The sequence below is a fragment of the Prionailurus viverrinus genome, chromosome C1 (genome assembly GCF_022837055.1).
Source record: "Prionailurus viverrinus isolate Anna chromosome C1, UM_Priviv_1.0, whole genome shotgun sequence".
NCBI classification, from domain to species: Eukaryota; Metazoa; Chordata; class Mammalia; order Carnivora; family Felidae; genus Prionailurus; species Prionailurus viverrinus.
Genome location: NC_062568.1, coordinates 120,851,426 through 120,879,022, shown reverse-complemented (window position 1 = coordinate 120,879,022; position 27,597 = coordinate 120,851,426). Strand labels below are relative to the sequence as shown.

Genomic DNA, 27,597 nt, shown 5'->3' with positions numbered 1-27,597 from the left:
ATCGTTTTGTGGTCCCTAGCCAGTCAGATGTTTGACACTTATAAAACAGAAGTTCCAAGTAGCAATCCTCAGCAATCTGTTAGATTGCTGTGAAAAGAACAATATCCTCTAGGTTTCTGGTCAACTATGGTGGCCTTTCTGTTGAAAAAGTGTTGTTAAATTCACTGTGCCTACTCTTTCAAAGTTCTTTTGAAATTAATATATAGTAACTACTTATATACCTACATAGGTATTACCTATAAACCTATATAGGTACTTGAGCATGATAATATTTCCTGAACACTCAGGGATGCAAGGTGTCCTACTGATATCAGATATGGCAGTGACTGCCCCACAAAGTCACTTGAATGTGGAATCTCCTCTGGGTAAATGTGTTTGTGCCCTATATATCATAAATGAAGGGGAGCCGGTAGCTGATGGTGGGTAATAAGGGAAATCTTGTTTTCTCCAAGAAAATGGGTCGTCATGGCATTTAAAATCCAGCACCTAGTATAGTTTCTTGCCCATAGTCAATTCAATAAATGTATCATTAAATGTTGAACCAAGTGTTCCTCTGAGAAAAATGATAAAGGAGCCAAAGAAGACAAAAAAGAAATGTACTAAAGCATGAGAGAATGAGCTACATTCAGAAACTGAGTAAGGTATCTAAACATATTGGAGAGCTAGGCACATTGGTCCTGGAACAAAATGAACTGTGGCAGAATAGTCCCTGGTGGACCACAGATACTACCCAAATAAAGAAACCAGTAAGAACTGATCCCCAAAATCAATTCTTTACATACCTGTAATTACCTAATTTGTAAATATTTCTGACTGCACATAAACTACAAATTACTGCTTTAAAAAAAGACACCCAGGGGCGCCTGGGTGGCGCAGTCGGTTAAGCATCCGACTTCAGCCAGGTCACGATCTTGCGGTCCGTGAGTTCGAGCCCCGCGTCGGGCTCTGGGCTGATGGCTCAGAGCCTGGAGCCTGTTTCCGATTCTGTGTCTCCCTCTCTCTCTGCCCCTCCCCCGTTCATGCTCTGTCTCTCTCTGTCCCAAAAATAAATAAACGTTGGAAAAAAAAAAAAAAAAAAAGACACCCAAAAGTATGTATAACTGTCCCCATGACTTATATAAAAAGAGATATAGAAGAAAAGAGTCGGGAATTGTTTCAGAAACTAAAACCATAAAAGAGAGCACCTTGTACTTTGGTGGCAGCAAAAGCAGGGAACTGGCATCTGGACAGCTAGTGTGATGCTATAGACACTGGCTTAAAATAATTTTAAAAGCCTCATGGTATCTCTTTGAAAGAAATAAAATGAGAGTTTATCTATTTAAGAGTAAAGTAATTGAGGATAAACAAAATGTAGTATGTACATACGACAAAATATTATTTTAGCCTTAAAAAGGAATGAAACTCGGGGCACCTAGGTGGCTCAGTCAGTTAAGGGTCCAACTGCTGCTCAGGTCATGATCTCGCAGCTTATGGGTTCAAGCCCTGTGTAGGGCTCTGTGCTGACAGCTCAGAGCCTGGAGCCTGTTTCAGATTCTGTGTCTCCGTCTCTCTCTCTCTCTTTCTCTCTCTTTCTCTCTTTCTCTACAGGGTTATTGGTGATCGTCTCCCATGCTCAGTCTCAGGCTGCAGCATTTGGCAGAAATCAGTGATTTTTCAGAACGTTGGAAGTTGCCCACAACTGGCACTAGTGTTTTTTGTCACTTCAGAGCACCTATGGAGAGTCCTTTGCTTTTCCATACAAGAGTAAGCTTAGGAATGCTTTGCTTTATTGTAGGTCAGGCTGCCTGCAGATATGGACCCTTTCCTCTGCTGCCTTATTGCCAGTTACATTAAATACAGTATATGGCAAGAGTTTATTAATCTGTACTATAGTCAACATCCATGCAAGCATATATAATGGCCTCCATGCAGAAAAAAATAGGCAATAAGAAGGAGATGATTATGGTGGAAGTTAAGAAGGAAATCATGGAGAAGTATGAACGAGGTATGCGAGTGGCTGAAATTCCAAGATTTTACAAGAAGCCTATGTTTGCATCTTGTCTGCAGAGGAGGAAGAGAAAAAGGCAGAGGAAACCCTCACTTCAAATGAGATTAGAGAAATGTGTAAAATGTGGGAAACAGTGCAAAATTTTGTAGAAAAGCACCACCCAAAAAAGGCTGTAGCAGTGTGAGCAATGAATCTGTTTAATGACAATGCGATGTCACATTTCCACGAAATCCTCAAAAGGAGGCAAAAGCAAGTGTCATTGGATAAGTTCCTTGTTAAAGTTGCATGAAAAGAAAAAGATTCCATTGAGATAGCAGTGATTCCCTTAGTGACAGTGAAAATTGTCCTACACAATAATCCTCCTCTTTCTTGTCTCCCTCACACCAGCCACGAAGGTTTTCAAAAGTAAGTGCAGGTTAGGGTACCTGGGTGGCTCAGTTGGTTAAGTGTCCAACTTCGGCTTGGGTCATGATCTCGTGGTTCGTGGGTTTGAGCCCCACATTGGGCTCTATGCTGACAGTTCAGAACCTAGAACCTACTTCAGATTCTGTGTCTCCCTCTCTGCCCCTCCCCTAAAATAAATAACCATTAAAAAATTTTTTTAAGTGCATTAATTTGTTTTTCTTTAGACTGTATATTTTCTTTATTATTTTGTATTTTATTACAGTATTGTAATCATTTTTATATGAATATTTTTAGGTTGTAGAATGAATTATATGAGTTTCCATTATTTCTTATGGGGAAATTTCGCTTCGATATACAAGTGCTTTGGATTACAAGCATGTTTCTGGAACGAATTACACTCACAAACCAAGGTTTTACTGTACTTCTATAAGGCACCTAAAATAGTCAAATTCATAGAGACAGAAAGTAGACTAGTGGTTACCTGGGGCAGGGGAAGAAGGGGCTGGGGAATTATTGTTTAACAGCCACAGAATTTCACAGTGGGATGATGATAAAGTTCTGGGGATGGATGGTGGTAATGGTTGCACAACGAAGTGAACATTGTTAATGCCACTGAACTATACACTTAATGATGATAAATTTTATGTATATTTTTACCACAGTAAAAATAAATATTTTCTTTAAAAGGAAAGTAGTTGAAATGTGAGTTCTTTGAGGACCACTATTACATCTTATTCAGCCTAGTACCTCGCATATAGTAGATGCTCTAGAATATTTGTTGAGTAAATAGACAATTATTGACTGGTTGCTGTAAACACACTAGTTATATAGAGATTAATGTATGTGTCACTTAGAGAATTAGAGTAAGTAGAAAATTCAGTATTTCAAATTGCCACTCTTTTTTTTTTTTTTTTTAATTTTTTTTTTTTTCAACGTTTATTTATTTTTGGGACAGAGAGAGACAGAGCATGAATGGGGGAGGGGCAGAGAGAGAGGGAGACACAGAATCGGAAACAGGCTCCAGGCTCCGAGCCATCAGCCCAGAGCCTGACGCGGGGCTCGAACTCACGGACCGCGAGATCGTGACCTGGCTGAAGTCGGACGCTTAACCGACTGCGCCACCCAGGCGCCCCAAATTGCCACTCTTAAAATATAATTTAACACTAATATTTCTTTTTCTTTTATTTGCTTTGTGGAGTTTTGTTTGGTTGGTTGATTGGTTGGTTTGTGTTTTTTAATTTTTTTTTTTTTTACATTTATTTATTTTTGAGAGACAGAGAGAGATAGAGCATGAGAGGAGGAGGGGCAGAGAGAGGGAGACACAGAATCCGAAGGAGGCTCCAGGCTCTGAGCTGTAAGCACAGAGCCCAACACGGGGCGCGAACTCACGAAAAATGAGATCATGACCTGAGCCGAAATCGGACGCTCAATCGACTGAGCCACCCAGGCGCCCCTATTGGTTGGTTTGTGTTTTTAAATAAAATTGATGAAAGTTTGTTGGTCACAGTCTTTTTAGGTGAAATACTGAGAGATGAAAAGGACTGTTTCTTCCTGGAGAAATGCAGATCATTTAGATATTAATGAAAGTTCTGCATTCACCTGCTGAATGAGAGCTTTCACATATTTTGGTACTTTTTGCATATTTTTGCAAAGAAAGAAATATGACCCCCTAATTAAAAGCTGCTGTAATCATTTTAAGAGATGAAACACAGAGATCTTAACTATATTACAATAAAGTATCTACAGATTAGAAGCCTTGTCATTCCACTAGAAGTAAAGGAAGTAATTTCATAAAGCTACTAGCCTAACAAATATTGAAAATACTCAGATTTGTTAGTAAATGTCCTGTATGATTACTTTGTGTCAGGCATTCCTGGGTGAATGGCAGAAGGTATACTTACATGGACAATTTCATAAGTGATTTCAAATCAATCTATAATCTAGGTCCCTTTCTCTTCTTAAATATCCTGTTTCCCAAATCCATCTATCCACTTTTATCTCTAGCAGCTACGATTTGCTATTTACATAAAGAGACAGTTTAGATTTGGCTGCTTCACCTTATGATTTATTTTTACTCCAGTCATTTTGTAAGAATATCTTAAATTTTTTTTTCAACGTTTATTTATTTTTGGGACAGAGAGAGACAGAGCATGAACGGGGGAGGGGCAGAGAGAGAGGGAGACACAGAATCGGAAACAGGCTCCAGGCTCTGAGCCATCAGCCCAGAGCCTGACACGGGGCTCGAACTCCCGGACTGCGAGATCGTGACCTGGCTGAAGTCGGACGCTTAACCGACTGCGCCACCCAGGCGCCCCTGTAAGAATATCTTAAAATAAGCAAAGATTTTGAGCCAAGGATATTGACAGATTTAATTAGCTTTGATTATTGCAAGTCCCCCAAGAAATAATAATTGGCCAGTCCTGGCCAATGACTAAGCACGGCAGGAGCTTTATTGAGCAGTGAAACACAACTGACTGAGCAATGCAGCTTCATTGTAGAAATATTTGGGACTCCTCTAATGGGTAGCTTTGGCTTGAGGATCATCCATCAGCCTACCTGAAACCCTCAGAACTGTGCTGCAGTCTGAGATAATGCCTATTCATCCTTTCTTTTCCCTCTCCTTCATAACTCAGAATGTGACTGTATTTGGATGTAGGTCCTTTATAAAGGCAATTAAGATGTTAGGGTGAACCCTAATCCAATCTGACTGGTGTCCTTGTAAGGAGGAATTTGAACACCCAGAAAGACGCTGAGGGCATGTGTGCAGAGGAAGGGCATGTGAGGATACAGCAAGAAGGTGGCCATCTACAATCCAAGGGAGATGCCTCAGAAGAAACCAATCCTGCTGATATCTTGATCTTGGACTTCTACACTCCACAACTGTGAGAAATACATTTCTGTTGTTTATGCTATCCAGTCTGCGGTACTGTATTTTGTAATGGCGGCCCTACCTATGCCAAATACCACCTTGGCAGCTGCTCAGAGGGTCCAGACTAACACAAGTGTTACCAAGAGAGGTCCAAAAACAAAAAACAGAAACAAAAGAAAGCTAGAAAATAAAATGAAGTTTCAGGAATGGCTCACTCACTATCTGGTGGGCAAAGACAATATTATCGTGAGTAGTATACGGACATGGATAGTTCCCAGCACAAGGTGGTGACCAGGTACTAAAGATTTCATCAGTGGTGGCCTGGGAAAACATCCCAGTGGAGGAGAAGGAAAAGAATATAATTTCAGGCATTTGAAATGTATGGGGGTCGGGGAGGGCAATGCCTACAAGGACAATGGAGTTGGCCGGTTACTGCTAAGTTGTATAGACACTCAGGCGGGATAACGAAAAAGCAAAGGTCCCCCTTGATTAATAGCCAAGTATGAGAGACAAGAGGACCTCTTTAGTAACTTACAAAAAGGCTTTTATCTCTATAGTGGAAGACCTGACACAGTTATGCCACAAACTTGGAACATGATAGAGGCACAGAGCCCCAAAGACATTTAAATATGTAGCCAAAGCTGGTCAGGGCCCTGGCTGAAAATGCCTGAACGCCTGAAACAAGGGATGGGACATCTGGATGCACAACTGTAAGGATCTTAGCTCTGTAGGCCCTCATGAACTTTGAAAGCTTGCAGAGATAGTCTACCTCTTTGTAATAAGAACTAGTACTTCCTCCATGCTCAAAGACACTGCAGAGCCACTTCTTCTCTACTGGCTACTATGCTAATAAATGGAATCAAATCCTAGCATAACCAAGCTGAAAACATGCCTGACCTAATAAAGGAGGAAAGATATCCTATACAAAGGAGCTGTAAAAATTAGCATATACAAACAAGTCAGAGGAGTTTTGAGGTTGCCTGATCGTGGAGGCTGGAATATTAGACTAGATAATCAAGAATTCATTGACAGCACTTTCTTCTCGGGATTTAACACTGCATGGACTCTTACGGAGGATGTAACAAACTCATGGGAGGGATGGGCGGGGGAATCTCTTAGAAACCTAGAGAAAGTGATGGCCAATGCTGAGCAAAGTAGAAATGTTTCAGTTGCCCGGGCGCATGGTAGAAGAATGAATTAAAAGACTGGGGGAAGTGGGCATGCTGGAATGGATATGTGTGAAGCCAGAAGACCCATCAGAGGATTCTGTTTCACAGGAGGGCCCAGAAGATACACCATTCACCAAGGCCATCAGAAATCCTCTGGTAAGGGACACCACCACCAAGAAGTTCTCTGCGTTCCTGAGCTAACAACAGCAGTCACAGAGTCAGGACCCATTAATGATTATGGGAAAAATATCCCCCTTCCCCAAGTAATAGAGGCCAGATAGTGGCACTTAGTCATTAGAAGCCAGGAGGCCACAATTAAAAAGACCAACAACATTTGACAAGTGGCAGCCAAGAGGGCTTGACTCACAGGGAGTTGTGGAGATGGATGTAGAGCTTGGTATCTCCAGGGGCAAAATAGGTGGGAATCCTATTAACATCTACAACCCAAAAAAGGCCAAAACGGAGGAGCAGGAGACTGAGGGTGGTTTCATCCAGAAAGTCATCGTCCCTTGTTCAGTATCCCGATCTGAGCCACTTTTCAGATCTGAAACTTGTTGACTTAAGAGGCGGCAGATCCTGCTGCACTGCAGCAAATGTAAGTGTTATGATTCCCCAGTCCTTTGCTAAAGATACCTATGGCCATTTACTTTAGTGATTGTACACAGTGGGAAAGAGGAATAACCAGAAATTTAAGAACTATTGGACTCAGTCAACTCAGACATCAATATCCTGAGACCCAAAGCATTGTCATAGCCTCTTGTTAGAGTGGAGGCAAATGGGGACTGGGTAATAATTGGAGTTCTGACTAAAGTCTAGTTAGGGTAGGTCCATTGTGTCTGTGAACCCACCCAGTGGTCATTTCTTCAGTTCTTGAGTATGTAATTGGAGTTGATACACTTAGCAGCTGCAGTTATACCAACATTTAAATGCTTGACCTGTGTGAAGAGCTATCATAGTGGAGAAGGCCAAGTGGAAACACCTGAAAATGACCTTCCAGACCTGGCTAACATAGTAAATTAAAAAATAAACAAATGAAAGTATCACATACCAGGGGGCATGGTGGAAATTAGTGCCACCATTAAAGACCTAAGAAATGTGGGGAGGATGTTCCCTATCATATCTCCATTTAATTAGCCAGTCAGACCCCTGCAGAAACTAGATGGGTCCTGGAGAATGACTCTAGACCACCATAGCAAGTCACAGCCCCAATAGCACCTGCTGTGCTTTATATAGTTTTATTGCTAGTGCAGATTAATAAGGCATCAGGACATGACGTGTGGCCAGTGGTTTGTTGAACAAATTATTTTCCATTTTGATTAAGAAAGATCATGTGGGGGGCGCCTGGGTGGCGCAGTCGGTTAGGCGTCCGACTTCAGCCAGGTCACGATCTCGCGGTCCGTGAGTTCGAGCCCCGCGTCGGGCTCTGGGCTGATGGCTCAGAGCCTGGAGCCTGTTTCCGATTCTGTGTCTCCCTCTCTCTCTGCCCCTCCCCCGTTCATGCTCTGTCTCTCTCTGTCCCAAAAATAAATAAACGTTGAAAAAAAAAATTTTTTTTAAAAAAGAAAGATCATGTGGGACAGATAACCATTTACAGTTTTGCTTCAAGGATAGATTAACTCTGCCCCCTGTCGTAATAAGGTCCAAAGAAATCTGAACCTCCTAAACATCTCATAGAGTAGCACACTGACCCATTGCATCAATGATATGCCGGTCAGACTGTACAAGTGGAGTGGCTAGTATGCTGGAGGCATTGGTAAGACTAATGCTCCAGAGAATAGAAGAAAAATGCTATAAAGATTCAAGGACTTGCCACTTCAGTGAGGTTTTCAGAGTGTACCATTATGTCTTTCCAAAGTGAAAGTCTTGCATCCCTTACCACAAAGAAGAATGCACAGGGCTTGGTATGTCTCTTTAGGTTCTGGAGCAACATATACCACACTTAGGAATACTGCTCCAGCCCATTTACCAGGTGACATTGAAGATTTCCAGCTTTGGGGCCCAGAGCAGGTGAAAGGCTCTTCAGAAGTCCAGGCTACAATACAGACATCTTTGTCACTTTGGCCATATATTCCAGTAAAATCTTGTATTGGAGGTATCAGAGTAGGAAAAGAAGCAGTTTGGAGCTTGTGATGGTTAATTTTATGTCAACTTGGCTGGGCTATGGGGTACTCCGGTATTTGGCCAAACATTATTCTGTGTGTGTCTGTGGGTGTGTTTCCAGATGAAGTTAACATTGGATTGGTAGAATGAGCAAAGCAGATTGCCATCCCTAATGTAAGTGGGCCTCATTCAATCAATTGAAGACCTGAATAGAACTAAAAGATTGAGTAGAAGGGAACTCCTGCTTGATTGCATAGCTAGGATGTTGGTCTTTTCCAGCCTTTAGGCTTGGACTGAAACATCAGCTCTTCTTGGATCTCGAACCCGCCAACTTTCAGACTGGAAATCACGCCATTGGCTTTCCTTGTTCTCAGGCCGTTGGCTTCAGACTGGGAACTACACATCAGCTCTCCTGGGTCTCCAGCTTGATGACTGCAGGTCTTGGGACTTCTTGGCCTCCATACTCATGTGAGTCAATTCTTTATAATAAATCTATAGCTATAGCTATACAATCTATATCTATACTTATACCTACATCTATATAACTATAATGTTTCTGTTTCTCTGGAGATCCCGGGCTAATACAGATCTTGACACCAGCCGTGGAATGTAGCTGTAACAAATAACTAAAAATGTGGAAGCTTCTTTGGAACTGGATAATGAGTGGAGTTGGAAAAGTTTTAAAGTGCATGCTACAAATATGGACATTAAGGACAATTCTGGTGAGACGTCAGATGGAAATGAGGAGGACGTTAATGGAAATTGTGGGAAAAGTGACCCTTGTTATAAAGTGGTGAATAACTTGGCTGAACTGTGTTCTGTTTTGTGCAAGGTAGAATTTGTGAGTGATGAAATTGGATATTTAGCTGAGGAGATTTCTAAGCAAAGTATTGAAGGAGGGGCTTCGTTCCTCCTGATTGCTTATAGTAAAATGTGAAAGGAGAGAGATGAAGAAGGAATTGTTAAGCAAAAAGGAACCAGAACTTGATGATTTAGAGATTTCTCAGCCTATCCATATTGAAAAACATGAGAAAGCATGTTCTAAAGAAAATACCAATGGCACAACTTGATTATCACTTGATAAAGAGTTTATGGGATTATATGAGCAGAAATGCAGCCAATTTGAACTGAAGGGGATGAAGATGGGACCAAACAAAGGAAGGCTGTTGGGCTTATTGAATTTGACAAGACAGAATGATAGAGCTATTCAGCTGCACACATGCACTATTCTGCAAGAATAGGGGAAAATGATGCCGACAGTGATTTAGAGATCATCAGGGCCACTACACTACCTCAGTTTCAACAGCCTTTGGTGGGGGACTACCCAACAGGACCTTGGGGGTGATGCTGCCACCTACTGGACCTGGAGGGCAGAGCATTGAACCAAGTAGGATTATTTTAAAGCCTTAAAATCTGATGGACTTTGCCTTGCTAAATTTTGAGCTTGCTTGGGACCATCACCCCTTTCTTCTCCCTTTTGTAATGAGAATGTCTATCCTATTACTGTCCCACTATTGTATTTTGAAAGTATATAACTTGTCTGATTTCACAAATTCACAGCTGGAGAGGAATTTTGCCTCAGGATGAATCAATCATACCTCCAGTCTCACTCTATCTGATTTAGATGATATTCAAATGAGACTTTAGATGCTGGAATAAATTAAGAGCTTTGGAGATTTGGGGATGAAATGAATGTATTTTGTGTGCAATAATGATGTGAATTTTAGGGGCCACAGGTGGAATGTTATAGACTGAATGTGTCCCCCTCCAAATTCATACATTGAAGCCCTAATCCCCAATATGATGACAAAGAGGCACCAGAGAGCTCTCTTTCTCTGCCCTGTAAGGAGACAGTGAGAAGGTAGCTGTCTGCAAGTCGGGAAGAGAGCTTTCACCAGATCCTGATTATGCTGGCATCTTGATCTCGGACTTCTGGCCTCTAGAACTGTGAGAAAATAAATTTCTGTTGTTTAAGCCACCCAGTCTATGGTATTTTGTCATGGAAGCCCAAGCTGACTAAGAAAGAGCTTATGGTAAGCCCCAGTAAAAACATCACAGTGCGGTCCTTAGGACTCTGGAGCAAGGCCATGCCATCTGCAACTGAGAATTATACACATTTTAAGAACCAGCTACTAGTGACAACCAGATAGATACTGAGCCTTGATGGAGACATAACACTTAACCACAGGACATCAGGTAACCATGTGTCCAGAACTACTTATTATGGACTGAGTTCTTTTGGTTCAGATGGACCCAGCAGCATCTGTTATAAGATGGAAATGGTACATACAGGATGGAGCTCAAACACAACTGGGGCACTTGTAAGCTGCATGACCAGGTAGCCCACATCCCCATATAACCCACCACAGCTGCGCCAATACCATGACCAGCTGAAGGAAGAAGGGTAAAGCCTAAGTTTGGTTTATGGATGAGTCAGCTTAGTATGTGGGTACAAACCAAAATTAGATAGTGGCTGCATTATAGTTACATTCTTCAGAGTCTTTGAAAAACAGCAAAGAAGGAAAATCTTCCCAGTTGGTAGAATTACAAAGATCATCCCTGATCGTCTGCTTTTAGTATAAGGAGAAGCAGACTGAAGTAAGAATATATATAGATTCTTGGGCAGGTGTCAATGGCCTGTCAGAAGACGTAGCAGGGCACCTGGAAGGAAAAGGACTAGAAGACCAAAGACAAGGAGATCTTGAGTAGAATCATGTGGATAAATATACAGGAGTGGGCATGAAGTGTGAGGAGTTTTGTATCATATCTCACATCCACCAGGGAAGAGGCACTAAGCAATCAAGGAGACAAAATGACTCATCCAATTGTCATTACCAGCCTTAATCAATGGCCACCTTGGAACCTGCATGATGTGTTATAAGCACTCTTACGGATTATGTTTTATCCCCCTTTCAAATTCTTATGTTGAAATTCTAACCCCCAATACCTTAAATTGTGACTTTATTTGGAAATAGGGCTGTTGCAGATGTAATTAGTTAAGATGACATCATACTGGAGTAGGGTGGTCCCCTAATTCAATGTGACTGGTGTTCTTATAAGCAGATAGCCATGTGAAGACAGAGATACACAGAGAGAATGCCATGGGAAGATAAAGACAGATCAGGGTGTTGTAGCAGAAGCCAAAGAATGCCAAAGATTGCCAGCAAACCACAAGAAGCTAGGGGAGAAGCATGGGACAGATTTTCTTTCACAGCCCTCAAAAGGAACCAAGCCTATGGACATCTTGAGCTCAGACTTCGAGCTTTCAGAACCGTAAGATAATTACATATCTGTTGTTTAAATCACCAAATGTGTGGTACTTTGTTAAGGCAGTGCTAAGAAACTAATACAGGCACATAAATGGAGGGGCCTTTGTGGCAGGGATGGAGACTATGTACAGGCCCAAAAGCTTGGACTCCAAATTTCCAAGACTGATACAGCTACTGATGCCGTAATGTCCAATCTGTCATCACAGAGACTTATGCTGAGTCCCCAGTATGGCACCATTACTCAAGGAGACCAACTGGATACTCAGTGACAAGTTGACTACATTGGGTCCCTTCCATCTTGAAGGAGTCAGTGGTTCATTCTCACAGAGATATACAGCTATTCTGGGTATGGGTTTTCCTTTCCACCCACAGATCCTTAGCCAACATTACTATATTGGGGCTTATGGAATGCCTGATCGACAGATGTAGAATCCTATGTAACATAGCATCTGACCAGGGTACCTGCTTCATGGTAAAAGAGGTGTGGGAGTGGACCCATGGCCATGGGATCCGCTGGACATACCATACCATCCAGAAAAAGCTGACCTCATAGAAAGCCAGAATGACATTCTAAAGGCACAGGTGAAAAGCCACTCAAGGATAACATTCTGAAAAAAATTGGGAGTTATAATTCAGGATGTGTTATACAAATAAATCAGAGGTCTTCATGACTCCCAATAGAAAAAATACATGGATCCACTAAGAAATGGATGTAGGAACACCCCCATTTACTTTTACTGCCAATGACCCACTAGAGGATATTGTGCTTCCCATATCCACAAATCTGGGATTGATAGGGTTGGGGCTGGTGGTACTGGTCATCAAAGAGATTGCACTCCTATTAAAGGACACAGCAAGGGTTCCTTTGAACCACAAGCTATGACTTCTGCACTTTGGACTCATTATTCCTGAGACCAGTAACAAAAAGAGGAGTCACAATCATGACAAGGATAATTGACCCTGATCAATAGGAAAAGGTAGCACTGTTTTTGGTTTTGTTTGTTTGTTTGTTTGTTTTTAGCAGAATTCATGTGGTTCCCTTGGACATCTCCTGACACTCCCTTGCCCCACTGTAACTGAACATATGCAGCGACCATGACCTGACAAAAGTATAGTTACCAAAATCTCAGACCAGGAATAAAGCTTTGGATTATACCACCACAAAACCCACCAAGACCTGCTAAGATGATAACTGCAAGTGAGAGGAATTTAGAGTGGATAGTGGAAAAGGGAGAGGATGAGTATCACTTGTGACCTCTAGATCAATTTCTGTAGTCCATCCTACTAACCTTCCTTTTCTAAGTTTCCTTTCAGGAAGAGAGGCCCATGGGAACCATGGAAGAGCTTCTCCCCAAACCTGCATGAAGAAATAAATCTTTGGGGCAAAGGAGTTGAAATGTGGTTCTGAAAATGGGTCCCTGAATTCCCTTTGCAGAGCATAGTTAATCAATGGCCCCAACTACTGACCTTGATCCACCAATATGTTGACAACTGAGGCCATGCTTCTCACAACCTAGTCCTAGCTAATGACTGAGCATCTGGGGTAATAAATCAGGCTCATTTCTTTGAGACTTGGGATTCCACTAATGGGCCACTTTGTCTAGAGAACTACCCATAGGATTCAGAGCTCACAGGGAAATTTAGAGAAAGAAACAGCAAATTTATGCAAAGAAAGTAAAAAGAAAAAGGAAGTAAAAGGAAATAAAGATACAATCAGAAATCAGTGAAATAGAAAGCAGACATACAAGAGCCAACACTTCTTGACAGTCAACAAAGCCAAAACTTATAATCTTCAAAAGAGCTAAAAAATTAATCAACTCCTAGCAAGATTAATCAAGGAAGAGTGCATAAAAACACATTACCAATATCAGCAATAAAAAGGGGGACATCAGTACAGGTCCTATAGACATTGAAAATATAAGAAGATGTTACAACTTTTTACCAATAAATTTGACGATATAGATGAAATGGAAAATTTTATTGAGAAACAGACTTACTAAGACTAAAACAATAATAAATAGAAAATTCCGTATTTTATATTTTAAAGAAACTGAATTCATCATTTAAAATCTTCTACAAATGAAACTCCAGATGGCTTCACTGGTGAATTCTTTCCAACATGTATATTTCTTTTAGAGTCATAAAATGCATATTGACACTTTCTAATACTTATATATTTCACATTCTATTTGTGGATTAACTTCCCTCTGTTCCATGCACCATTTATTTAGCACTTACTATGCATTATGTTAAGAGTTGTAGATATAAAGATGAATAAAGTTTTTGGCAGAGGGAGCTTTCAGGATGATGGAAAAAGAAGACCTATAATGTAAATGCAGTGAAACAAGTGCTAATAAAGATTCACATAAAGTACTATGAGAGATGGGTATGAATCCAGGGAAGGGAGGGCTTTCCAAGCATGAGAGATAAAACAATGTGCCATGTGCTATGTGCATAAAAATAATTGGAAAATGGAGGACATTCCTTCTCCCCTTATTCCTTTAAATTTTTTAAATTAATTTTTAAAGTTTATTTATTTATTTTGAGATAGAGAGTGTGAGCAGGGGAGGGTCAGGGAGAAAGAGAAAGAGGATCCCAAGCAGGCTCTGCACTGCCAGTGCAGAGCCCAGTGCAGGGCTCAAACCCAAGAACTGTGAGATCATAACCTGAGCTGAAAAGAGTTGGATGCTTAACTGACTGAGCCACCAGGAGCCCCTTAAATTTTTTGATACCTTAGGGTTCTGTCCTTGGCTTCTGTTTTCCCTCTCTTCAAACAACTTATCCACTCCCACCTTTGTCCCTTTCATATATAAGTTAATCACTTCAAAATATGTATCTCCAGTCTCCACCTCTTTCTTGAGCTCTTGGCCTAAATATAAAAGTGTCTAGAGAACTCACCTATGCAAGGACTTTGCCTCCACACTAATTCCCCCCGCCTCATGGATCACCAATCTTCTCTCCCTTCTTAAAAGCAAAAACAAAAACAAAAACCTCTCTGCCTTGACAGCATGTCTCTCCAGCTACTGCAATACCTCTCTGTTCCCTTTATATGGTGAAACTTCTCACTTTCTTTCTCTCTAGTGTATCTTAACCTTTATGATACATAAAATATTATAAACGTTTTGTAAATGTTTTATCTTTTATAAACTCTTCTGAGACCTCTTATCAAGGTCACCAATAACCTTCATGTTGCCAAATCCAATTCTCAATTTACATGACCCAACAGCAGCTTGGCCAGGTGATCATTTCCTTTTTCTTGAAAAGTTGTCTTTACCTGGCTCCCACCCTCTACTTATTTTCTTCTCATCTCACTAGTCACTCCTTCTTAGTTTCTTTGTTGGATCATCTTTTTTCAACCTTTAAGTATTGGAGTATTCCAGTGTTCCATCCTTGGACTTCTACTCAATTTTTGTTTATATTCACCTTAGAAAGTCTTAACCAATTCTATCATCTTAAATGTCATCTGCATGCTAATGATTCCAAAAATTATAATCTACAGGCTCAACCTCTTCCCTCAACTTCAGACTCCTATCTCTAGTAGTTACTCGAATGTCTAACAGTATTCCAAACTAAACATGTCTGAAACTAAATTCTTCAGTCCCTGTCTATCAAACCTAATTCCCTTCAATCTTCTCCATCTCAGTAAATGGCTCCATGATTCAGCCTGTTGCTCAAGGCAGAAATATTGGGATCATTGTTGACTCTTCTCTACCCTCATTCAATCTGTCAACACATTACATCAGCTCTGCCTTCAAAACATATCCCAATTGTGACCAGTTCTCACCACCTTGATCACTTCTACTCTAGTCCAAACCACCATCACCTTTCACCTAGATCCCTTCCTCCTAACCGGCTATCCAGCTTCCACACTTCCCTGACTATAGTCTACTGGGAGTGATCCTGTTAACAGTATAAGATGGAACGTGCCACTCCCTTGTTCAAATCCCTCCAGTGATTCGCAATACACTGAAATAAAATCCAAAGTTTTTTCATTATCTATGAGGCACTCAACATCTGACCTCTTGGTGTATTCTAACCTTATCTCCTTCCACTCTTCCTTTCCTTTTTTTCCATGCTTTAAGCATACTAGTCTTGTTGTTATTCTTCAAACATATGACCAACATATCCGATCTCTGGCCATTTGCACTTGCTGTTCTCTCTTCCCGAAATAGTCTTTCTTCAGATGTTCATGTGGCTCATTTACTTTCTGTTCAAATGTCACCTCCTTACAGGGACTGCTCTATCTGTAACTCTCTCCTTCATTTGCTGTGCTTTTACTCTGCTTTATTTTCTTTCACAGCTTGTAACAGTACAAGGATCCTATCATGTATGTATTTGTTTATTGGGCATTATCTACCTTCTCATTCTAGAATGCAAGCTCTATAAGGACAAGAAATTTACCTGTTTTGTTCAGTCATCAAGTACTATCAATTCTACCTCTTAAAGATATCTTCAGTCCACCTTCTCTCTGTTCTCACTACTTTTGCCTTTATTCAGTTGCCATCATCAGTTGCTGGGACTATTATAATATTCTCCTACTTGACTTTTACTTTAACCTTCTTTTATCCAGGCCTTTCTTTCAAAGTACTACCAATTTGATATTCATGTCTCTCCTTCATAAAACTCTTTGTAGGGTACACCTTCTTTGCATATTGGATGGAGTTCAAGCCCCTTTACACAGCATCCAAGGTGTCTCCTACCATCTTCTTATCATAACCCTCCAGTAGTACCAAACTTGTAATATCTCCTCATGTCCTTGCCTCTGTCTTTAAGACATGCTGGTTCTTTTACTTAAGTGCCCTTTCCTAACTCTAAGAGACAGATAAATATCTTCCTGTGGCCATACTTCTATTGCATTTATTATAAGTGGTGAGTTTTTTTGCATATATGCATGTCTCTTTTTTTTTTCTTTTAGAAAGAGTGCATGAGTGGGGGATAGGGGCAGAAGGAGAGAGAGAGGAGAGGAGAGGAGAGCAGAGCAGAGAGAGAGAGAGAGAGAGAGAGAGAGAGAGAGAGAGAGAATCATAAGCAGTCTCCACACTCAGCTTGGAGCCTGACGTGGGGCTTGATCCTAGGACACTCAACCAACTGAGCCACCCAAGTGCCCCTATGCATGTCTCTTATTAAACTGTGAGCTTTTTTTTTTAACTCATTTATTATTAAAAAAAATTTTTTTAAGCATTTATACATTTTTGAGAGAGAGAGTGGGAGCAGGAGAGGGGCAGAGAGAGAGAGGGAGACACCCAATCCAAAACAGGCTCCATGCTCCAGCTGTCAGCACAGAGCCCAGTGCAGGGCTTGAACCTATGGACTGTGAAATGATGACCTGAACCGAAGTCAGAAACTTAACTGACTGAGCCACCTAGGCACACCTATTTATTTTTGTTAATGTTTATTTTTGAGAGAGAACAAGAGACAAAGTGCCAGCAAGGGAAGGGCAGAAAAAGCAGGAGACAGAATCCAAAGCAGACTTCAGGCTCTGAGCTGTCAGCCCAGCGCCTGACACAGGGCTGAAACTCACAAACTGCAGGATCATGACCTGAGCCAAAGTCAGATGCTTAACCGACTGAGCCACCCAGGCAACCCTAAACTATGAACTTCTTCAGAGAAGAGGGGTGTTTCCTTATTTGGGGCATAGCTCCTGTCACACAGTATCAGGTATATGGAGGTGGAACTAGGGCATGGAGAATGTTCAAGGTAGAAGGAACTGTGTTCATGAATACTCTGAGACATAAGAGAGCTTGGCATCTTCAGAGAAGACAGAAGGCTAGTGTGACTGGCCCAATGAATGAGGAGAGGTTGTGGCAGAAGAACATGTGAAAAAGACTGTGGAAACCAGATCACGTAAGCCCCTGTTGAACATTCAAAGGATCTGGAATATTATCCTAAGAAAAATAGGAAGCCTCTAACAGGTTTTAAGTAGGAAAATAACAAGATAAAATTTGTATTAGAAGAGTCATAATGCTTCCTGTGTAAAGAGTGAATTGAAGGGATGTAAGAATGAATGCAGAGAGACCAGATGGACATTATTGCAATAGTCCAAGCAAAAGGTGATGATTGTTTGGGCTGGGGTGATAGGGTGGGGATGGTGAGAAATAAATAGATTCAAGATACATCTTAGAGGTAAAATGGATAGGACTTAGTGATAGAATAAACAAAGGGATGAAGAAGGTAGATTGCACAACTAAATGGCTGGTGGGATAATTTGCTGAAATGCAGGAGATTTGCCAGAGGAGAGTCAGGAGAAAATAGATAAGTTTTGAGAGGGTAGATATGAGATGCATGAATATGAGATATGTAAGGGGATATGCCAAAAAGGCAATTGAATATTGAGGTATGGATTTCAGAAGAGAGGTCTGGGCTAGAAAAATAACTGGGAGTCACGAACACACACAGATTGTGTGTAAAGCCATAAGAGAGCCTAGGGAGAGATTGTAGCATGAAAAGAGAAGAAGATTATGGATGATGTGGAGCTGACAAGAAATTTATCGGATTGGAGATAATGAGAACATGAAACTGAGAAAGCCATATGGACCTTAGAATTGCCCAAGAGAATGGCAGAAGTTGAGCGGGGAGGAAGGCCGTGAGCCAGGTGCTTTTTAGAGAATGAGGAAAATGGCCAAGAGTTTGGAAGATAATTGCATTGGGAGGGGAGAAAAGATGAGTGGATGAATGGCACGAAATTCAAAAAAATTTATAAGAAGGAAAAGGAGTGATGAGAAACGACTTAAATGTTCCCTTAACTATATACTCTGTTTCAGATAATGGGGATCTTCAAGAATGTCTTCAGACTTTGCAGGTTAAATGGGCTCAAAGAAATTCTACCCCTGCTGTTCCAGACTAAGCCCGTCCCCCAGGGCTTAATCAAAGCAGGGAAGCTGGCAGAGTGAGGCCAAAGCTGTAGGAATCTGGCATGGAATAAGAGTGAGAACTAAGATGAGACACTGAACTAATAAGAGGCACAGGCAACAAAAAAGAGGGAGAGCTTGAGGAAGCATCTTTAACATAGCTGGAAATTGAGTTTAGTCATGTGGCCAACAATCCAAACAATCATGCCTATGTAATGAAATCCCAGTAAAATCTCTGGACACTGAGGTTCAGAGAAGTTCCTGGGTAGTGAACACAGGTGTGCTGAGAAGGTGATGTGTCTGGACTCAACAGGGAGAAGGCATGGAAGTTCTGTGTTTAAGACCCTCCCAGACCTCACCCTGTGCATTTCTTCATTTGGCTGACCCAGATTTGTATTTTTAAAGTAAAGCTGTAATTGTACATATAGCACCTTCCTGAGTTCTGTGAGCAATTCTTGTAAATTTTTTAACATGAGGGGGTCATGGGCACCTCTGAATTTTCACCAGTTAGACCAAAGTGTGAGTGGTCTGGAGGCCCCCAAAGTTTGGCTGATGTCTGAAGTAAGGGCAGTCTTGCTGAGGACTGTGCCCTTAAACCTGCAGAGTCTGACACCAACTCTGAGTGGTTAACATCAGAATTGTTTTGCAGTTGGGGATGGTGTCAGAATTACAGGTAGCAGAGAATCCTACTCAGACTTTAAAAAGTAAAGGGGATTTATTGGGGCATGTTACCGAAAGCAAGTATGTTGCTTCAGGCATGGCATGATCTAGCAACTCAATGTGACCAGCACAACTCAAATCCAGCATCTCAAATAATGTGACCAGGTTTTTCTCTTTTAGTCTTTCTTGAGACTGGCTTCATTCTCAGGCAAACTCTCCCTTCCTGATGCAGGATGGCTGCCGGTAGTTCCTGAAGTTATATGCTTGTGGATTTATATTCAATTAAAGAGGATAGGGGAGAGAAAGAGATATTCTTATCATTCAAATAGATGTCCAAGGATTGAGTATAATTGGCTTGAATTGGGGCATTTCCACCCTTGAATGAATTATCATGACCAGGAGTATTGCCATAAGTCAATTAGACCCTCCCACCTCTAAAGCCAGAGGTGGGATTTATCACACCCAAACCATTTGGCCATGAATGGCTTTCCTTAAGCAAAACTGGGTACAATCATTGGGAAAATGCAGATATGAATACTGTGGAAGCAATCAGTAGTGAAAGTATTCAGTTGATATTTATTGAATTGACTCTTCATTTTGAAAATTAGCTGCATTCTGGAAAGCAATTGCAGATTCCTTTAGTTCTTAAATACTACACTTAGGAGTTGTTGTATCTGTATTCTCTGTGGCTTAAGTATCCTGTGAGGTTCTCTTGGAAACCTAATGACTTGCTGGTGCAATTCGGAAAGAGAAATACAGCTTGTCAGATTATGGTACAACTCATCTTCTCCAGAGATCATTTATGTGACAACTTAATTATTCAGAGAATAAAACCCTAAAAAATGCTTGTACTTAGAGAGCTGACAGAGAGGAAGATGATTCTGTAAAAGAATGTCTCTTTGCCCTCAGCTCTGCAAAACCACTTGGAACTACCAAAATATCTGTCACAAAGTTTATATACCAGAGTTGACAGACTTTATTTTGGGGAAACTTTCCTGGATCCTCACTTAGAGTAAATTCGCCATGATTCCAGATGCAGTTCTAACAGGTTTAGTTATCTGATGTAGTGAACGTCAATTGTTTTTGCTTGGTCACCGTCTATTTCTTCTTTAGGCAGAAGCACCCTGATTTGCTTTGGGGGAAACTAGGTCTCTCTAACTTTCAGTTTTGTGGTTTTTGTAGGACTAATACTACCCACAAAGTCTAAGAATGGGCACATAGCCAAGATCTGGCCAGTCCTTGGCCACAGTGACTGATCCTGAAATGCAAATGTGGCCCAAAGTGGGCCACTGAAAGCCCTACCCAGAACTTTGCCTACAGCCCTAATGGGGTTGCTAGGTTGTTAGGATGTAAGGCCAGAGTGGCCTCCTTCTCTGCTTCCTACCCATCACCACAGGCACAGCAGGAATAAAAATTTGTTTCTGGTCCTTTCATTAGAATTAAGTCCTAAAATTGGAGTTACTAAGCTCAGAGACCTGTATATTCTAGAGACTTTGGGTACATAGTGCCAAATTGTCCATGGTATGGACATAGATTTGCCTTCCCAGCTCTCCTGCCTTTGGAAAATCCTTTCCCATTCTATAGTAATCCTACCCCAAACATGTGGCTCAGATGGAGCTGATCCAGCTCCCAGGCTCCAGAGTTGAGATGGTGACCTGGTCTAGCCAGTAAGAGAACTCCATCTCCTTGACCCAGACAGCAAGGAGTAAGAACAATGTAAACTTGGGTCTACAGCAGCTATCTCTTTACCATGCATACATAGAGAGCCTGAGAATATAGCCACGCAGAGGCAAGCAATGAAAGGCAGAGACAGAGGTAGAGACAGAATGAATCATTTGAACTACTGGATCCAACTTCGTATAAAGCCACTTCCATTCCTTGGACTTTTTCACACATGAGCCAAAACAAAAAAAAAACCAAAAAAAAAACCAAAAAAAAAAAAAAAACCCTTTTTTTTTGTTTAAACTAGTTTAAACTTAGTTTCTGTCACAACAAACAAAATCTTGCTATAGCTTTTCTGAAAGTATGTCCAAATGTGTCCCTCACTGTAAATGAGGGTGTCCAGCCCCCTACATCTCTTACACACTGAGAATTATCTTTAATAATAGCTTTTTTCATACCTATGCCAAAAAAATTGCAAATCTTAGATTTCTAGCAAGGTTGAACATTAGTATTAACACTTATCTTTTACTTCATTAAATTGTCTGTTTTTGCATGAACTATATCTTATAGGATAATGTTACTTAAAAAAAAAAAAGGTGTAAGGCCAGACTCATGTGGGGTATCATGGGGAAGAATCCAGCTAGAAAATGAAACCCATGTAAAGGAAACAAGAACAAAGAGATGGAGAGACAGAGAAAGGAAGAACCCAGGTTCTGGTGTTATGATTTGGGACCCTGGAACTAGTCATGACTAAAACTTGGACTTTTCAGTTACAGGAGGCAATAAATTACCTTTTCCGCAAGCCTAGTTGAGTCAGGGTCTGCACTAAAAGAGTCTTAACTATTCATCTGGTGTCCTGGTCAAGCAAATCAGAAGCAACAATAGAAGAGGGTTTTTGCTTAGAGGCATGTGAGTTAGCAGAATTTTGGTATTGTTGTTGTTAGCAATTTTATTTTTACCTTACAAATTCTGAACACTTAATGAAATAAAGTCCAGTTTTTGGTACTTGGAGCTGATATCAAAGGAAGGCAAAGGAAAACTATGATATCTTCCTCCGTCTCTCTCAGAAAGAAAGAAAGAAAGAAAGAAAGAGGAGTAGGGAGAGAGGAAAACAATTTGGGACTCTAATTATGACATCATATCTTACAGTACAGGACAATGTTTATAGTCCTGATGACATTCCTTATTTTTATAACTGCCCTCAATGGTCTTTCACACTTCTTTGATTCTGCTCTCAGCGAGTAGTTATGATACTAGGGCAAAATTGTATTATTAATGTTTCTACTATAATTTCTTGCAAGACCAAGACGCTGGATTTTACTTTTTACATGTTCTGAATTTCTTAAAATTTCATTAAAGTTTTAAAAAATTAATGAAGCTATTATTTAACACATTTTAAAACAAAAATTATAAACACCTTACAAAATGTCTTTTTGGCCACTCCTGTCTCTGTGGCTTTCTTCAACTTCACTTCTCCCCAACTCCCTCCCAAACACATCCATCATCTCTGATGTGTTGGTCTGGAAGAGCTTTAAGACTTTCCTGCCCAGTTTAGCTCCTCATGGAGTTTTCAGGACTACTGCCTCTATTGAAAATTACTTCTCCCCTGTGAGCCCAAGAGAAATGACCCTAACTGGGTCTGACTCTTCCCCATCTCCTATGGGGACATTTCCTACTTCACAGCCTCCTCCTTCCTAGTCCTTGCTCAGCATTTTTCCTGTGGGAGTGTGGTGGAAGATGAGGGGATTTGGAAGAAGGGAGTTGCTGGAATTGGGTAGTAAAGAGGGGATGGGGTGGCTTGTGGTGGCAGTGATGAGGAGCCGGCTGGAGTAGCAGAAGGGAGGAGGATTTGAAAAGAGCGAAGAAGAGTAAAGCTACTGACCAGTGTCTGAAATAATAGTATTGCCCCAACAAGAATACCTCCATTTTGGTTCTTAAAAAGAACAGTACAGGGGCGCCTGGGTGGCTCAGTCGGTTGAGTGTCCAACTCTTTTTTTCTTTTTAATGTGTATTTAATTTTGAGAGAGACAGAGTGTGAGCGGGGGAGGGGCAAAGAGAGAGGGAGACAGAATCTGAAGCAGGCTCCAGGCTCTGAGCTGTCAGGACAGAGCATGACACAGGGCTCAAACCCATGAACCGTGAGATCATGAGCTGAAGTCAAACACTCAACTGACTGAGCCACCCAGGTGCTCCTGAGTGTCTGACTCTTGATTTCAGCTCAAGTCGTGATCTCACAGTTCATGGAATTGAGCCCAGTGTCCGGGTCTGTGCTGACAGCAAGGAGCCTGCTTGGGATTCTCTCTCTCTCTCTCTCTCTCTCTCTCTCTCTCTCTCTGTCTCTCTGTCACTTCCTCTCTCTCTCTCTCTCAAAATAAATAAATAAACATGAAAAAAAGTAATAGAGTACACTGGAACACTGGAATATAGAAAATAGTAATGCAATCATGACTCCTTCTCCTCTGACCTTCAGTCATAGTAGCCTCTAAATCTTGTTAATTCAACTTCAGAGACATGAAATTCCACCTAGAGAGTCTGACTTGTGAAATATTCTTGGCACAGATCTTGAAAGGCCCTGGTTCTGTTTTAAAAAGGGAAGCCATAGGCTTATACCATTTATGCACACTGCTGCCAGGTTAATACTCCTGAAGTTCTGATCAGGCAGTCGCTAATATTTATTGAATACTTGCTATGTGCCAGGCACCAGGCTCATCATACATCATCTTATCTAATCTTCACAATAACCCTTTGTAGTAGGTACTGTCATTAACCCTATTCTGTAGATAAGAAAACAAAAGCTTAGAGAAATTAAATCTCTTGAAAAAGAAACACAGCTACCACATGGCAGAACTAGGTGTGGAACTCAGATTTGTCTGACTATGGAGCTTGGTCCTTAACCACTTCTATATTACCTCTTCTGCTCAAAATCTAAGAGCAAGCAGTCAGTGAATTGTAAAGGCTTATCATGCAAGGCTCTTTAACTGCCATTCCAATTTTATTTTCTACTACTCCCCTTCATACTTCCTATTTTCAGGGCACGTAATGTTGCTGATTACCAATTTCCCTCAATAGTTCACACTTCTATGCCTTTATTTATGTAAAATTGCTCTCCCTCCCTATGTCACTTGCTCCACAAAAAAAAATCTTTAAGTCATTGTTTACACAATAATCATCATGAATTTTATTTTTCATTATAATAACAGCTATTGATATTTACTCTCAATGATGTATTTTCCCTTAAACTGTTTTCTTCAGAAGGATGTATGAAGATTAAGTGGTTTTTGAGATGTATTAGGCCTTTATAAATTGTTTATAAATCTCAATCCAATGGAATTAGGATTCCAGATAGTAGAAGTCATTTTACCAAACTCCAAGAATTTTTTAGCATCTCCCAAGATTAGGTAAAACAAACAGACAGACAAACCAAAAACTATTAGGACAGAAATTTAGCAAGCTCTAAATCTCCTTTTATAGGGTGGCTCTACTCCTAACAGGAAGAATTTTCAAAAAATGAAATATCTGCTATTGAATAATTTCATGGATTAAAAAAAATGTTGAGAGAGTGGCATTACTTTGTGCAATTGGTTTGATTACAATATGGTGTCAGCTTTTTAAGAAGCAGTAGCCCAGGGCACGTGGGTGGCTCAGTCAGTTAAGCATCTGACTTTGGCTCAGGTCATGATCTCTCAGCTCGTGAGTTTGAGCCCTGCATCGGGTTCTGTGCTGACAGCTCAGAGTCTGGAGCCTGCTTCAGATTCTGTGTCTCCCTCTCTCTCTACCCCTCCCCCACTCATGCTCTGTCTCTCTCTCTCAAAAATAAACATTAAAAAAAAAAAAGCAGTAGCTGTCCAGAAAATATAAGAGAGGAGAATGTTTTCCATCTCTTTCAGTAGCTGTCATTACCTTGATAATAAAGCCAAAGAAAGACAATCCAAAAAGGGAAACTACAAACTAATAGCTCTCACAAATACAGATGCAAAGTTCTTCAACAGATATTATAAAACTGAATTCAGTAATATATAATATATAAGTATATATTACAGAATATATATAAGGGAAAACATAAAGGATAACATATCATGACCAAAAATTCAAGGCTGGCTCAATATTCACTAAACAGTTAATAGATCCACAAAAATATAGTTAAAAAAAAAATATATATATATATAGTCAACTGATCTTTGACAAAAGAACAAAGACAATTGAATGGAGAAAGGATAGGTTTTTCAAAAGATGACACTGGAACAACTGGATATCCATATGCAAAGAAAAAAAAAAAAAGAAGCTAGACACAGACCTTACACTTTTCACAAAAATTAACTCAAGTGGATTTTAGACTTAAATCTAAAATGCAAAATTATGAAACTATTAGAAGATAACATAGGAGAAAATCTCAATGACCTTAGGTTTGGTGGTGACTTTTTAGATACAACACCAGGGGCGCCTGGGTGGCTCAGTCGGTTAAGCGTCCGACTTCAGCTCAGGTCACGATCTTGCGGTCCGTGAGTTCAAGCCCCGCCTCAGGCTCTGGGCTGATGGCTCAGAGCCTGGAGCCTGCTTCCGATTCTGTGTCTTCCTCTCTCTCTGCCCCTCCCCCGTTCATGCTCTGTCTCTCTCTGTCCCAAAAAACAAATAAACGTTAGATACAACACCAAAGCCATGACCTATGAGAGAAAAAATTGAAAAGTTTGACTTTATTAAAGTTATGAACTTCTGCTATAAGAAAGACACTGTCAAGAGGATAAGTAGACCAACCAAAGACTGGAGAAAATATTTGCAAAATACATGTCTGATAAAGGACTGTTACCCAAAATACACAAAGAACTCTTAAATCTCAACAATAAGAAAATGGACAACCCAATTAAAATGGGGAAAAGATCTGAACAGACACTTCAGCAAAAAGGACCTACAGGGGCTCCTGGGTGGCTCAGTCGGTTAAGTGTACGGTAAAGTGTACGGCTTCAGCTCAGGTCATGATCTCACCATTGTGAGTTTGAGCCCTACATCGGGCTATGTGTTAATGGTGGAGAGCCTGCTTGGGATTCTCTCTCTCTCCCTCTCTCTGACCCTTCCATGCACAAGCTCTCTCAAAATAAATAAACTTTAAAAAAATAAAAAAGAAAACTACAGGTGGCAAATAAGCATATGAAAAGATGCTCAACATCAGACTTCATTAGGGAGTTGCAAATTAAAAAAGGGGATATCACTGCACACCTATTAGAATGGCTAAGATCCAAAATTCTGACAACAACAAATGCTGATGAGGATGTGGAGCAACAGGAGCTCTCGTTCATTGTTGATGGAAATGCAAAATGGTGCAGCCAGTTTGGGATATAGTTTGGCAGTTTCTTGCAAAATTAAATATACTCTTCCATGCAATCCAACAATCATACTCCTTGGTATTTGTTCAAATGAGTTGAAAACATATGTCTACACAAAAACCTGCTCATGGATATTTATAGCAGCTTTATCCATAATTGTTAAAACTTGGAAGCAACCAAGATATCCTTCAGTAGATGAATGGATACATAAATGGTGGTACATCCATACAATGGGATATCATTCATCACTAAAAAGAAATGAGTTATTAAGCCATGAAAAGACATACAGGAAACTTAAAGATATATTACTAAGTGAAGAAGCCAATCTGAAGAGGCTACATACTGGGTGATTCCAACTATATAGTGTTCTGGATAAGGCAAGACTATGGAGGCAGTAAGAAGATTAGTGATTGCCAGAGGGTTGGGGGAGGAAGAGATGAATGGGTAGAACATAAGGGATTTTTAGGGCAATGAGATTATTTTGTATGATACTATATGGGTGAATACTTGTCATTATACATTTGTCAAAATCCACAGAATATATAACACAAAGAGTAAACTCCAATGTAAACTGTGGCCTTTGGTTGATAATAATGTGTCAGTGCTGACTCATTGATTATAATAAATAAATGTACTATACTGATTCAAGATGTTGATGATGGGAGAGGTTGTGTGTGGGGAGAGGGAGAGGGAGGTGGGAATTTTCTGTACTCTGCCCAATTTTGCCATGAACCTTAAACTGTCCTAAAAATAAAGTGTGTGTGTGTGTGTGTGTGTGTGTGTGTGTGTACACATATATACAGACAGAGAGACAGACAGAGACAGGAGATATATATATATCTTTAAAAAATATTTTTTCATATTATAATTATATTATTTAATTATAATATATATCTTTAAATATTCTAAAAAATATATCAATGTAATCTATCATGCTGATAGTCCATGGAAGAAAATGTTCATGAGCATCATTAATTGATACAGAAAAAGCATTTGACAAAATTCAACGTCCATTCATAACAAAAACTTTCAGCAAACTGGGAATAGAGAGGAACACCTTTAACCTGATAAGGGCAATCTATGAAACACTTAGAGCTAATATCATACTAAATGGTGAGAGGCTGAACAGTTTCTCCTAAGAAGAAGTATGAGGCAAGGATGTCCACTCTCACCACACATATTCAACATTGTACTGCAAGTCCTAGGCAGTGAAGTAAGGCAAGGAAAATAAATAAATGGCATTCATGTTGTAAAGAAAGAAAGAAAACTGTCCCAATTTGCAGACAACATAGTTGTCTATATAGAAAACC

General features: G+C 40.4%; 1 long non-coding RNA gene across 3 annotated transcripts in view; it reads left to right on the top strand.

The window, feature by feature from the left end:
- LOC125172477 (uncharacterized) overlaps window positions 1-27,597 on the top strand; it is a 29,663-nt gene that overhangs the window by 953 nt on the left and 1,113 nt on the right. The window contains exons 2-3 of one of the 3 annotated variants that reach the window (XR_007154736.1): window positions 8,905-8,998; window positions 9,101-10,498. This is a non-coding gene — a long non-coding RNA (uncharacterized LOC125172477). Of the gene's footprint in view, window positions 1-8,809; window positions 8,999-9,100; window positions 10,509-27,597 lie in introns of those variants that run through there. The other 2 variants (XR_007154735.1, XR_007154734.1) reach the window with 2 other exon arrangements.